Below are 15,037 nucleotides of genomic sequence, written 5' to 3' on the forward strand. Positions count from 1 at the left end.
CTCCTACAAGCTTAACTTTCCCTGCTTCATAGAAGATACAGTTTTAGAGTTGCAAGCTTGCATATATACATATATAAGTATATATGTATATATCATCTGGTATACATTGGTCTACAGATGATTACACCAACACATTGTATTTAGTGTTATCATTAAAATTACAGAGTCAACAGGTAAAGATGTGCACTTCAAGCCATCGCCTTGACTCATCACAATTGGTTCTTCCTTGGTCCTTGCCATGGTACCACATAATTTGCATTGACATTTCTTTCTTTGCATCCTATATTATATATTCATTTACCCACACTAACTTAACCATTGATGATGATTGGATTAATGTTCCCCAAGTGATCATATGTTAAAGGCTTAATCCTTAATCTATGTCAATGTTGAGGAAGGAATGCAGCTGAATTCAGAACTAAATAGATGTCTTCAAGTCACAATGGACATGAACACAGAGAAGATATTGAGAAACTGGGCCTTCCTCCTTTCCCTTTTTCCTTCCTATATGCCATGAAGTGAGCAGAATTTTTCTTTTTTTTAATTTCATGGATTATGTAGTTTTATTTAATACCTTTTTTCTTCATATATTTTATTGTAATTAATAGATGGGTTACATTATATTCACCAAATAGAAGGTACATTTCTTCACAAATATTGATACCCTTTCTCATGTCATGGTCCCCATTACCCGCCCCCGACTTCCCCCCTGCTCATCTTGATTTCCCTCCTTCCCTCTCCTATTTCAAAAAACCAATTAAGCATATATAAAATATATCACATTACAAGGTGAAATATTGTAACAATATGAGATAAACAAGGGACAGCAAAAGAGATGAGAGATAACATAGTACGTTAAGGACAACAATTACTCATTATATGGCTTTCATTTCTATATCCTGGAGGTCCATGCATTTAGCATCATATTATATGGCCTTATATATCTACAATTTGTTCTATTGTAAATCTCTGCTAGGAGAGTTCAGGGTTTCTACTGATTATGACAAATGAGGGAAACCACTGAGCCTATGTTCCTTTGAGTCTGGCTTACTTCACTTAATATGATTTTTTTCTAAGTCTTTCCCTTTCCTTATAAATGGGGTGATGGCATTCTTTCTGACAGCAGCATAGAATTCCATTGTGCATAAATACCACATCTTGTTGATCCACTCATCAACTGAGGGGCATCTGGGTTGGTTCCATATCTTTGCTATGGTAAATAGTGCTGCAATGAACATTGTTGTGCTAGTGGATTTAGTCTGTCCTTGTCTCTGGACGTCTGGGTAAATGCCACATAATGGGTCATATGGGGAGTTCTATGTTTAGTCTTTTGAGGAACTGCCATTCTGCTTTTCATAGTTTTTGAACCAGTTTTCACTCCCACCAACAGTGTAGTAGTGATCCCTCCGGGCCACATTCCTGCCATCATCTATTGTCATTAGTTTTCGTGATCCTGGCCATTCTAAATGGAGTGATTTGCATTTCTTTTATGACCAGAGATGTTGAGCATTTCTTCATGTGTCTATAGACCACTTTTATTTCTTCTTCAGAGAAGACTCTCTTTAAGTCTTTGGCCCATCTTTTAATGGGATGGTTGTTTCTTTGGAGATTAGTTTTGGAGTGATTCAATCTTTTGAGCTGTTGATATATTTTAGATATGAGGCCTCTGTCCATTGTATGGTTAGTAAAGATTTTCTCCCACTCTGTAGGCTTTCTAGTTAATTTCCTAGCTATGTCCTTTTCCATACAGAAGCCCTGCAGTTTAACGCAGTCCCACTTATCCAGCCTTTCTCTTATTAGCTGTTTTTGTTGGTCCTTATTAAGAAAGTTTCAATATGTGCCAAGGAGACCTAGTGTATCTCCGATTTCTTCTTGTAAAGTTTTCAGTGTATTGGCTTTTACCTTGAGGTCTTTGATCCATTTGGAGTTAATCCTAGTTCAAGGTGACAAAGAAGGATACAACTTTAGTTTTATTCAGGTGCTTAACCAATTATGCAAGCACCATTTATTGAAGAGGCTGTCTTTCTTCTATTCTATTTTTTTGACTCCCTTATCAAAAATTAGGTGCCCATAGGTCTGTGGTTTAATATCTGGGTCTTCAGTTCTATTCCATTTGTCTCCAGGCCTGTTCTTGTTCCATTACCAAGCTGTTTAGGTCACTATAGCTCTTTAATAGAGTCTAACGTTTGGTATTGAAATCCCTCCTGTGCTGTTCTTTCTGCTAAGAATTGATTTTTCTATACAGGGTCTTTTATTATTCCATATGAAATTTTGGATTGCCTCTTCTATTTCTTTAAAGAAAGACATTGGAATATTGATGGGTATTCCGTTGAATTTGTAGATAGCCCTTGGCAAGGTTGCCCTTTTCAAAATGTTGGTTCTTCCAATCCAGGACCATGGGATGTTTTTCCATTTCCTCAGTTCATGAGCAACATTTTTCTACACTCATGATCTATTGTGTACCACAGGCCCAAAAGCAGAAAGGTCAAGCAACTACATGATTAACATAGCTTTTCTATCTTACACATTGATTATCTGAAATATTTTGTTACAGTACTGGAAAGCTGAATAATACATCTATTCAATAAAATTTGCTAGAGACCTGCTCTCTTCCAGGCAATAAGTTAAGATCTGATGGGAAAATGAAATGGCAATTGACTTTACTATTACTGATAAATGTTATTGACTTACTCACTGAGAAGCACATGTCTCACTATTTTGTGCTGTTGTAGAGCCTTTAATGCTAATGCTTTGTATTCACAATGAAACTTTGTACATCTTTTGAACAATAATTTTGGCATAATGATTTCCTTTCTCCTAGAAAATGCTGTTGTGAATTTTTTTTGTGTGAAACTGTCTTATAAAATGAAGTGTATTTAGCAACTCTGGTGCCCAAATACTGACTTCTGACAGTATCCTAGTCATAGTCAAAATAAACAGCTTGCAAGCATTTCTAAACACTGCCAATTGGGCATATTCACCTTTGTATGCTAGAATTTCCTTCAGTTTGGGGATATTTTAGTGTTTTTGAAACTATTTTCTCATAAGATGTGATTAACAAAGTGCCTTAAAATTTTCATACTGAACGAACAAAAGTGTGAACTGACTACTAAATCTCATGAAAAACAGCTGAAAAACAAACAGCTTGCTTTGAGTGGTAGCAATGCAAATAAGAGTAGTGGTATCTCATCACACTGTTTTTATCATCTTTAAGTAGTTGTACAAAGAGGTTTCAATTCAACATGTCATTTTATGAGTAGCATCCTTCTTGATCACTGTCAACAATCTTCAAGGAGCCTTGCAAATATCTGATTTGTGATTTGATTTTGAATTAGTTACAATCAAAATAGCTTTACATTCTCTGCATTTATAACCTTCAAGGTTCCTCATTCAAGTATTCTCTCACTCTTCTTTGTTCTCTGCTAGAAAAAGTACCATTTATATCCAGTTTCAAGGAGAAACTATGTGTATACACTTGACACTACCTTCTATGACTTTATCAATAGAATACCTGTTATTGTTATAAATAATAACTATGCCAAACAAAAAAGGAATTGATTGACACAAATGATTACTTAACACACAGTGAAATATATCATCTATGTCATTTGACACAGGAGACAGATTGATTTCTAAGTACACTTCTGCAAGGATTATTTGATTTCATTTTTATGACAGTTACATTAGCTGGATCTATTGGGTATGATTACTGCAGAAGACAAAATTTTATATCAAAAATAAGAAATTAACTTAGGGAAGGAATGACACTGTCCAAAAAAGAAATGTAGCCTTGGGCTCAGGAGCTAATGCCAAATGGTTTTCTTAATCATCAAATTCAATCAATTTTTTAAAAAGTCCTGTAATACTTAGCCTTTCTACAGAAGATATGAAAGTTAATATTATCCTCTCCATTATTATAATATTCTTTTTCCTTTGCCATTATGAAACTATATTCCCCTACTTCCTTTACACATATTTCCCATATTATTTAGCCCCTTTAGTTCTAACTTCTTTCTCTACCTAATTAGATAGAACTAAAAAGTCTCCCCAAAATGCATTCCATTAGATGCACTCATATTTACATATTGACTCCTATCACAACTGCTCTCCAGATTAATGCAAAGATTTCTTTGCTTTTGACCTCCAAATATATTCTCAAGTGCTCCTTCTGTGCCATCTCAAAGTGACTCTCCTCTTACCAAAATATACTACTTTTTGTGATGCTCAAGTTAATTTAATTTCACATTAGTTTTGAAGTCCTACTGACATGACTTCTATGATATTCTCCTACATATAAAAAACTGTACTCTCACTGCCTTAGTTCAAGAACTTAGTAACTATGAACAGAAAGGCAAGCACTGAAGTGGTTGTGAAAAATAAAGACACTATTAAGAGATCTAAAAAGTTGATGTCCAATGTATGGAAATTTAAAAGTAATTTTAATAAAATGACAAGGTGAAAGGATAAATAATAGTGGCTATTATGTTGCAAATTTAATATAATACAGTATTCAACTATGAAAGGTGCAAATACAGTATTACTTACAGATAACAGATTACTTAAGGCTTCGAATGATCATGCTAGAAAATAATTTTTTAAAAGCTCATCTTGGTAATAGGTAATAGTCATCATAAAACAAAATTACATTCATAGTACACTCAGACTGGAGAAATTTAAAAATTAGATTTAAATATACATATAAAATTAAAGTAACTTTCATATACTGCTGGTGGGAGTATTAATTGATAAAAACACATAGATAAACAATTTACTATATTCTGTTATAGTTGCAGTTACAGAAATGTTAGAAATGAACAATTCTTAGAAATTCTTACATATTTACTAAAAGAGGCAATATCTCACAATATTCATAACAGTATTATTTGTAATAGCAAAATTTTGAAGTAAGCCAAATGTTTTATAATAGTATTTTGGACACATAATCTGTTGTATATTCACAAAATAAAATGTCAGTACTTCTTCCATATTATGTCAAATGTAAGCATCTTAAGTTCTCCATATAAAAATGCAACATGGGCGGGGAATTTGGCCTAGTGGTGGAGTGTCAGCCTACCATGCATGAAGATCTGAGTTCGATTCCTCAGTACCATATATATATGGAAAAAAGCTGGAAGTAGTGCTGAGGCTCAAGTGGTAGAGCTCTTGCCTTGAGAAAGTTCATGGACACTGATCAGGCCCTGAGCTCAAGCCCAGGACTGGCAAAAAATATTTTTTGTAAAAAATGCAACATGGTAAGTATACTGGAGAAAAGTAAAGTGTAGCAGTGCATGCCTATAATCCTAGTATTCTGGATGTTCAGGCAAAAAGATAATGGTTTGAGACCAGTCTACATAGCAAGGTTGTCAGAGTCGGCCAAGAAATATCTAGGAAAGACTTAGCACAAAAGGCCGGTAAATACCTTAGGAAATGTGTATGTCAGGGTGTTAGCTCATAAATATGTATTAGTTTTGTTGTGATACATAACAAATAATCAGTTTAAGAATATGTTAAACATGCCATCGAGTTTAGGATAAATTATAAGGCACAAGAATTCATGTATGTTACTTGTAAAAGTATACATTGGTTAATTTACTAGCTATGTCTTTTGCCATACAAAAGCTCTGAAGTTTAATGCAGTCCCACCTATCCAGCCTTTCTCTGATTTGTTGTGATTCTTGGTCCTTATTAAGAAAGTTTCGACCTGTGCCAAGGAGGCCCAGTGTATCTCCTGTTCCTTCTTGTAAAGTTTTCAGTGTGTCAGCTTTTACCTCCAGGTCTTTGATCCATTTGGAGTTAATTCTAGTGCAGGCTGAAAAAGAAGGATCCAGCTTTAGTTTTCTGCAGGTGCTTAACCAGTTCTGCCAGCACAACTTGTTGAAGAGGCTGTCTTTCTTCCATTCTATTTTTTTGGCTCCCTTGTCAAAGATTAGGTGGCCATAGGTCTGTGGTTTATATATCTGGGTCCTCACTTCTGTTCCATTGGTCTTCAGGCCTGTTCTTGTGCCAGTACCAAGCGTTTTGATAATTATAGCTCTGTAATAGAGTCTAAAGCCTACAGAGTGGGAGAAGATCTTCACCAACCAAACAACGGACAAAGGCCTCATATCTAAAATGTATCAACAGCTCAAAAATTGAATCACTCCAAAACTAATCTCCAAAGTAACAACCATGCCATTAAAAAATGGGCCAAAGACTTAAAGAGTCTTCTCTGAAGAAGAAACAAAAATGGCCTATAGACACATGAAGAAATGCTCAACATCTCTGGTCATAAAAGAAATGCAAATCAAAACAACTCTAAGATTCCACCTCACTCCAGTTAGAATGGCCAGAATCAGGAAAACGAATAACAAGAGATGCTGGAGGGGATGTGGCCAGGAGGGATCACTGCTACACTGTTGGTGGGAGTGCAGACTCATTCAACCACTATGGAAAGCAGTATGGCAGTGCCTCAAAAGGCTAAACATAGAGCTCCCCTATGACCCAGCAATTCCACTACTTGGCATTTACCCAACCATCCAGAAACTAGGGCATACTAAATCCACTAGCACATCAATGTTCATTGCAGCATTATTCACCATAGCAAAGATATGGAACCAACCTAGATGTCCCTCAGTTGATGAGTGGATCAACAAGTTGTGGTATTTGTACACAATGGAATTCTATGCTGCTGTCATAAAAAACGACATTGCCCCACTTGTTAGGAAATGGAAAGACTTAGAAAAGATCATATTAAGTGAAGTAAGCTAGACTCAAAGGAACGTAGGCTCAATGGTTTCCCTCATTTGTCATAATCAGTAGAAACCTTGGGCTCTACTAGTAGAGACCTGCAGTAGACCAAAACCTTGATACATAAGGCCATATAGTATGAAGCTAATTGAAAGGGCCTCCAGGATATTGAAACAAAAGCCATATAGTGAATGATTGTTGTCCTTAATCTACTATGTTATCTCTCATCTCCTTTGCTGTCCCTTGGGTATCTCATTTTGTTACAGTATCTCACTTTGTTATCTGATATATTGAATTTATTTGTATTTGGTTATTTGAAATTTGATAGGGAAGGGGGGAAAACCAAGATGAGGGTGAGGTAGGGTGGGGGGCGAGGGTAATGGGTACCAAGACATGTGAAAGGGTACCATGTATGTGAATTAATGCACCTTCTATCTGGCAAATATCATGTAACCCTTTTATTAATTACAATAAAAATATTAAAAAGTATACATTGGTAAAAATCACTTTGGAACACGTTTTAGCATCACTTGGTAAATCATAACATAAAACTACAGGACAGCAATTCTGTGTACATCCCCTAGAGGTCTTAGCATATAGAAAGAGAGGGAGAAAGGCAAGTCAGGAAGGCAGGGAAGGAAAAAGGAAAGAAGGGAAGAAGGAAGGAAGGAAGGAAGGAAGGAAGGAAGGAAGGAAGGAAGGAGGGAGGGAGGGGCGGAAGGGAGAGGGAGGCAGGCAGGGAGGGAGGGAGGGAGGGAAGGGAAGGATGGAGGGACGGAAAAGAAAGAGAGAAGAAAGAAAGAAAGAAAGAAAGAAAGAAAGAAAGAAAGAAAGAAAGAAAGTGCCATATAAATGAATGCTTATTGCAATTGTTCCTCAGATCAACTTTCCTGTGAAATGAGATTCCAATGCAAAAGTTTTTTTTTTGTCCTGGCTTCATTGGGGAATGTAATCACAAGAAAACATATGGATTAGGGAAAATGGAGTAAACTATATAGGAGATGCCATACAAAGTCCTTCAAAAAAATTAAGTGAGCAAAGAATGGTGGGAGAGCAAACACATTCATGAGCTGAATGTCCCCCTAACTTTTCAGCAATAGTCTGCTCAGTGACATGTAATGTCTTCAGAGAGGCTGTGTGAAACTACTTCATCTTTAAACAGTATTTTGTTAGAAGGAAAGAAAAAGACATTTGCATATCAGCTACTTCCTTTGCCTTCCTCACTCATCCTCATTAAAGACTGTTTTATAGGGAACTGGCTCCCTCCATCTGTATGTTGCATCATTTGTTCTCCAAGTAAAGCCTGTGAACACAGGAGACCTCACAATCTAATCCAGTTGATTCATGGCAGCATGGTGCTTTTAGCAATTTAGCATTCTATGTAAGCTCCTTAGTCTGTGGTTCAAACAGTTCATGGACCTTATGACCACATAAACAATATGAGCAATGAGTAGCAAAGCACGGACATTGAGAGAGAGTTGAATAGGAAAGACTAATAGGACAGAAGTAAGGCATATAAGCAAATGCTGATACAGAAATACTAACATCACAGGAAAAAAAAAACATTTGAAATAAACTATGTGTAACCATGGTCGACCAGCTGACTAACTTCAAGATATGTACCATATCCTAATTACATTCAACGGAATTTTTATTAGTCAGAGAGGCAGTTACAGCCATGAGCAAGGAAGAACTACAGTAGGGGGCACACAGTGTTTTGTAAGGTTCTGGTAATAATACAGATCTTAAATTAAATGATAGGTACATGAGTTATAACAATTTATCTCACAAAAGAAAATTGAAAAGAAAAATAAATGTGGTGATTACTATAATCTTAATACTCTTGAAATGAAAACAGAAGGCTCACAAATTCAGGACAAAACTGTGTTATACAGTGAGACGCTATCTTAAAATAATAATAGTTAGCCAGTTGCTGGTGATTTGACCACAAAATTAACCACAAAAGAGCTGGAAGTGGAGCTGTGGTTCAAGTGTTAGAGCACTAGTCTTGGGCATAAAAAGATCAAGGACTGCACTTAGGCCCTGAATTCAGACCCAAGGGCCAGCACACACACACACACACACACACACACACACACATACACACAAATTAACAGCAATAATGATGATAATAATAGTATCAATAGCAAGGATATGCTTGTAGTGTTATCTAGAAAAAAATAAAATTGTACAAATTAGTTAGACCTACATTCATTAAATAATTATGATTCTAAATTGACCATTATCTTGCTATGATATTTTATATTTACAGAATATTTTATGCTTCCCTTCTCAAACTTTTCACAACTTCTCTCCTTGTGTTTTTCATGATCCCATGAAAATTTATCTCTTCATTGAGAAAGTAACATAGTTAATTAGGGAGCAATTTTTTTCATTACAAATTCACTGTAAAAATATACCCTTATCACTTTGATTAGTCCAAGAGAATGTGGGTAGTTGATTAGACTAATGAATTTTCAAAGACTTCTCAGCACCATATGGTACCTTTATATCGAGTCTATAAATAATCATATCAGTGTGTATCAAATTGAATTATTTTGATGCTCCTGTAATAATTTTTCCTTAATTTGTTTCCCTAAAGTCTCAGGTAACAACTCCTTACTATAACTACAACCTCCCAATGTACACAATGTACTTTTTTTTCAAGTCCTGGGTCTTGAACTCAGAGCCTGGGCAGTGTCCTTGGGCTTTCTCAAGGCTAGATCTCTACAACTTGAGCCACAGCACCACTTCTGGCTTTTCTCTATGTATGTTGTACTGAGGAATCAAACCTAGGTCTTTGTGCACGCTACACAAGCACTCTACCACTAGGCTAAACTCCCAGGCCCCCAATGCCCTTTTAAAATCTAATTTCCCTGAATGTTTGAGTTTTACCAGACTCATATTATTGCTCATTTTTTACTTTTTTGACAGCCCATCATTATATTGGTGTGGGATGATTTCTTCCGTTCTTTGTGCCTATCAAATTCTTGCAAAACTGTTTTATTTCCTACTTCATCATTAATAACTGCATTTAATGAACGTTTTTCAGGCACTAGTGGCTCTTGTCTGCAATTCTATCTACTCAGAAAACTGAGATTGGAGGAACACAATTTAAAGCCAACTGAAGCATGCAGGGCCATTCTCCAGTGAATACAGAAGTGAAGCTGCTGTTCAAGTGATAAAGTGGTAGCCTTGATTAAAAAAAGAAAACAAGTGCTGAAGGGCATCATTCAGACCCTGAGTTCAAGGCCTAGGACCAGCAGAAAACATAATAAATATTTGCCTCTAGTCAACTACTGTGCTACATATTTAGCATGTACTAGTCTATTAAAAACCTGACAACATGGGCCAGGATTTTGGCCTAGAGATAGAGTGCTTGCCTTAGTATGCACGAAAACCCAGATTTGATCCCTTGGTACCACATATGTAGAAAAAAGCCTGAAGTCTTGCTGAGTCTCAAATGGTAGAGCTCTAGCCTTGAGAAAGTCCAAGAACAGTGCTCAGGCCCTGAGCTCAAGCCCAGGACTAGCAAAAAAAAGAAAAAAACTCAGGACACCTCAGTGAGTTATACACTATTAGCATCTTTATTTTACAAATTACAAAAATGAAGCACAAAAAGTTGTGTAACCTACCCACAAACAACTTCTATATAGTAAAGCGAAGAGTACAAAATACATTTGACTCCAAAAGTCATTGCATAATGAATCAACTATCATTCTTCCACATAAACTGGATAGAGATACTCTTTGTTTTCCTAGAGAACTTAGGATATTTTCTGATTCAGGCTGACATTAGAACATATGTTCTTTGAGTAGGAGTTATTAATTTTACATATAGTCATATTCTATCTTATATCCTGGGTAAGCAAAATTATATATTCTATTAATACAGACTTTCTACATCATATTTTATCTCCCATAGAACAAAGGATACTTTGTAAATAAAAATCTTTTAATGCAATGTTTTTTCCCATTTTTTCTTTCACCACAATGATCCTTAATTTTGTTTTGAGTACTATATTTTATATTTCAATAGATTTCTAGAAGATGAGAGTAAAAAAAGAAAGGTTGTAAAGACAAGGAAATAGGAAGACAAATAGATGCTCCTGAGTAATATCTCAATATGTTATCGCTTCTTGCTCATTCTCTCTTGTAAATATTCATACTTCCATGAAGTTTACTTGTTATCTAGTTTCATCAGCTTATGCTCATTGACACCCTATACATGAAGAAGGTAGATACTGGGGCCAAGAGTGTGGCCTAGTGGTAGAATGCTTGCCTAGCATGGGTGAAGCCCTGAGTTCAATTCCTTGGTTCCACATACACAGACAAAGGCCAGAAGTGGTGCTGTGAATCAAGTGGTAGATGGTTATCCATGAGAAAGCCCAAGGACAGGGCCCAGGCCCTGAATTCAAGCCCCAGGAATGGCAAAAGAAAAAGAAAAGGTAGTTATTGGGTCTCTGTCCCTAACTTTTACAATGCCGATTTATTTCTGAATATCTTTCTCCTTTTCAATACTAGATTATCTCCGTGCTTCACTCTGGGAGTTTCAAAGTCATATATAATCAGAATACACCTTTGCTTAAATCTTGTGTGTTGTTCCAACCTGAATCCCCTTACCAATTCCTTTTCTTTCTCAAAAGTACTCTCTAGGCTCTGGGCCCTTGCACTTGTATTTAAGAAGAAACATTATTGTGAAATGAGAGAGATGTCTTGAAAGGTGAGTGTTTGTTCCTCAGCTTCCATATTACCAGCTACAGGTAAGGTCATCCCCAACATGTAATGAACAGAATGAGAAAAGTGCCTGCATTTCTTTAATCCTTAGTAACTCCCAAAGATTCCCTCTCTGACTCTTACCTTACTAAACAATTCATTCAGCACTTTAACAAATGCCTCAGGAACCTGATTTCATATACGCTGTTTTTTCCAGTCCTGGGCCTTGAACTCAGGGCCTGGGTGCTGTCCTTGGGCTTTATCAAGACTAGAGGTTTAACACTTGAGCCACAACACCATTTCTGGCTTTTTTCTATATATGTGGTACCAAGGATTCAACTGGGGTCTTCTTGCATGCTAGGCAAGCACTCTACCACTAGGCTAAATTCCTGGCCCCTTTGTTTTGTTTTGTTTTTAAGATCTAACCTTCTCAGTATTTTAGAGGGCAGAGCTTGTCTCTTTGGGATTACCAGGAAGAAGTTCAGCTCGTTTACCACTTAAATCCAAGACTAAGTCACTAGCAAGCTCTAAGGGGTTATCATTAGATCCACTCTTTGATCTTCTACTCACTCTCCTAGATCTAAACAAGAAGTTCAAGGCACCTTTTACTTAACTTTAAAACATATTGCCCCCACAATCCACCAGTACTAATTTTTGATACCATTAGTGTCTTCTAGGGTTATACCTCTGTCATAATTTTCTAGGTTATAAGGTAATGTATGTTGATGATCCTACGTAATTAAGGACTGTAAACTAATTTAAAATTGCTTCCAAACATGTATTCTAGTATTCCCATGCTATGATAGGACCAGATAAGAAATCTGAATTGTAGGGCCGGGAATTTGGCCTAGTGGTAGAATATTTGCCTAGCATGCACAAAGAACCCAGTTCAATTCCTTGGAACCACATACATAGAAAAAAAACTGGAAGTGGTGCTGAGGCTCAAGTGGTAGAGCTCTAGCCTTGAGAAATCCCAAGGACAGTGCTCAGGCCCTGAGTTCAAGCCCAGGACTGGCAAAAAAAAAAGAAATTGTAATTGTAGATCTTAATATTTTGTAAGCTCTATTCAGAAAAATAGGCAAAATTCTATTCTGCCACATAGTTAAAAATTAAGTATTTTATCGATAGAGTCATAGGTTTTTATGTCTATAAAGTTATGTTTATATTTCCATTACCATGTCCATAGCATTGGCTATGCAGTTATTGAGTCCTCGCTCTTGTAGTCTTTGGAATTAATAGCCACATATTAAGGATACCATGCGCCATTTGTTCCTTAGGTCTTGACTTATCTCACTCAACATGATTCACTCTAGATTCATCCACATCCCTGAGAATCCCATTGTGTATATATAAAACATTTTCTGTATACATTCATCTGCAGTAGGGCATCTGGATTGTTTCCATCGCCTGGCTATTGTGAATAGTGCAGAGATGAACATAGCTGAGCAGGTGTCCTTATAATATCTTGGGTCATGATGTTCAGGATAGATGTCTATAAACATAATGTTTTATTTCATAAATTAATATATTTCTATGACATACAAACCCTAAGCCTAATTTTAAGTTCTAAATACTAAGTCCCAGTGATTATAAATAGAGATTCCCTCCTTGAACTCTTGTTTGTTAAAATAGTCATTTAAAATATGATGTAAAAATCAATGTTAATAAGTTCTTAAATAAAAAACAAATGGTACTCCCCCCAAAAATTAAGTATTATTATTCATATCTAAAGTTGATTGTGCTATAGTTTCCTTGAAAAAGTAGGTTTTTCCCTGATTGTATAATATACATGAAGTTTTAGTTCTGATTGTTTCAGAATGCCTCAGAGTTCTCTATGTTGAAAGGTTGCATAATGAAAGGTTGGGCTCAATGATTACTATCTTTGCATGGAATAATACCCTAATGACTGTAAGCTATTACAATATATGTAGAAATCAAGACAAACATCATGGTTTAGCTAATAATTGATGAGAAATGAGCTACAAGATTACTGCAATGATATTATTTTCAATTTGTTTATTTTTTAAAAATATTTAGCAAAAAAAATCAGCAGAAAGAACAGCACTACAGGAATATCAATACCAACTTCAGACTCAATTACAAAGCTATAGTAATCTAAAGTGCTTGGTCCTGGCACAAGAATAGGCCTGAAGACCAATGGACTATAACTGAAGACTCACAAATCAACCCACAAATTTATGGTTACCTAATCTACCATAAGGGTGCCCCCCAAAAAACATGGAAGAAAGACAGCTCTTTAACAAATGGTCCTAGCAAAACTGATTAAGCACCTGCAGAAAACTAAAGCTGGATCCTTAGATTTCACACTGCACAAGAATTAATTCCAAATAGATTAAAGACCTCGACGTAAAAGCAGATACCCTCAAAACTTTACAGGAAGAATAGAAGACACACTAGCACTCACTGGCACAGAACAAAACTTTCTTAGTAAAGAAACAGAAACAAAACAAATGAAACAAAGTTTGGACTAATGGGACTGCATTAAACTGCACAGCTTCTGTATGGCAAATAGCATAACTAGCAAGTTAAATAGAAAGCCCACGGAGTGGGAGAAGATCTTCACTAGCCATAGAACAGACAGTGCCCGCATATCTAAACTATACCTACAGCTAAAAAAAATTGAATCTCTAAAAAACAAATCCTCAAAGAAACAACCATACCATTAAAAGTTGGGCTAACAACTTAAAGAGAGACTTCTCTGAAGAGGAAGTAAGAATGGCCTGTCTATGGACTCAATATCTCGGCCCATAAAAGAAATGCAGCTCAAAACAACTTTGAGATCCCACCTCACTGCAGTTAGAATGACCATTATTAAGAAATCTAATAACAACAGATGTTGGTGCAGATGTGGCCAGAAGGGATCGCTACACTGTTGGTGGGAGTTTAAACTCGTTCAACCATTATGGAAAGCAGTTTGAGGATTTCTCAAAAGACTAAACATAGAGCTCCCCTATGACCCAGCAATTCCACCCCTTGGCATTTACCCAACCATCCAGAAACACGGGCATACTAAAGCTACTAGCACAACGATGTCCATTGAAGCATTATTTTCCATAGCTAAGATATGCAATCAACCCAGATGTCCCTCAGTAGATGAATGGATCAAGAAGATGTGGTACTTATACACAATGGAATTCTATGCTGCCATTAGAAAGAATGACATTGCCCCATTTGTAAGAAAATAGACTCAGAAAAATTCTTATTAAGTGAAGTAAGCCAGATCCAAAGGAGCACTGGCTCCATAGCTTCCCTCATTTGTAATAATTAGTACACATTTAGGATTCTTTTAGCAGAGGATCACAATACCTCAAAAGCTGTGCACATAAGGTCATAAAGAATAAAACCAAATGAAATGAACTCTAGGTTAATGAAACAAGAGGTATATCTTTGTGATTGCTGTTCTTAATGTACTACGTGAAGTTATTTCTTGTCTTTCTCTTTTTATCTCCACGTATGGTTAATCTCATGGGATTACTGTATCTGAATTTATATACTGGTATACTGTATATAAAATTATTTGTTTATTTGAAGTAGGGAAAACTAGATGACTGGGAGGGGGAATGGGGAGAGAAGGG

The sequence above is a fragment of the Megascapheus bottae genome, chromosome X (assembly GCF_031878675.1).
Source record: "Megascapheus bottae isolate mThoBot1 chromosome X, mThoBot2.hap1, whole genome shotgun sequence".
Taxonomy (NCBI): domain Eukaryota; kingdom Metazoa; phylum Chordata; class Mammalia; order Rodentia; family Geomyidae; genus Megascapheus; species Megascapheus bottae.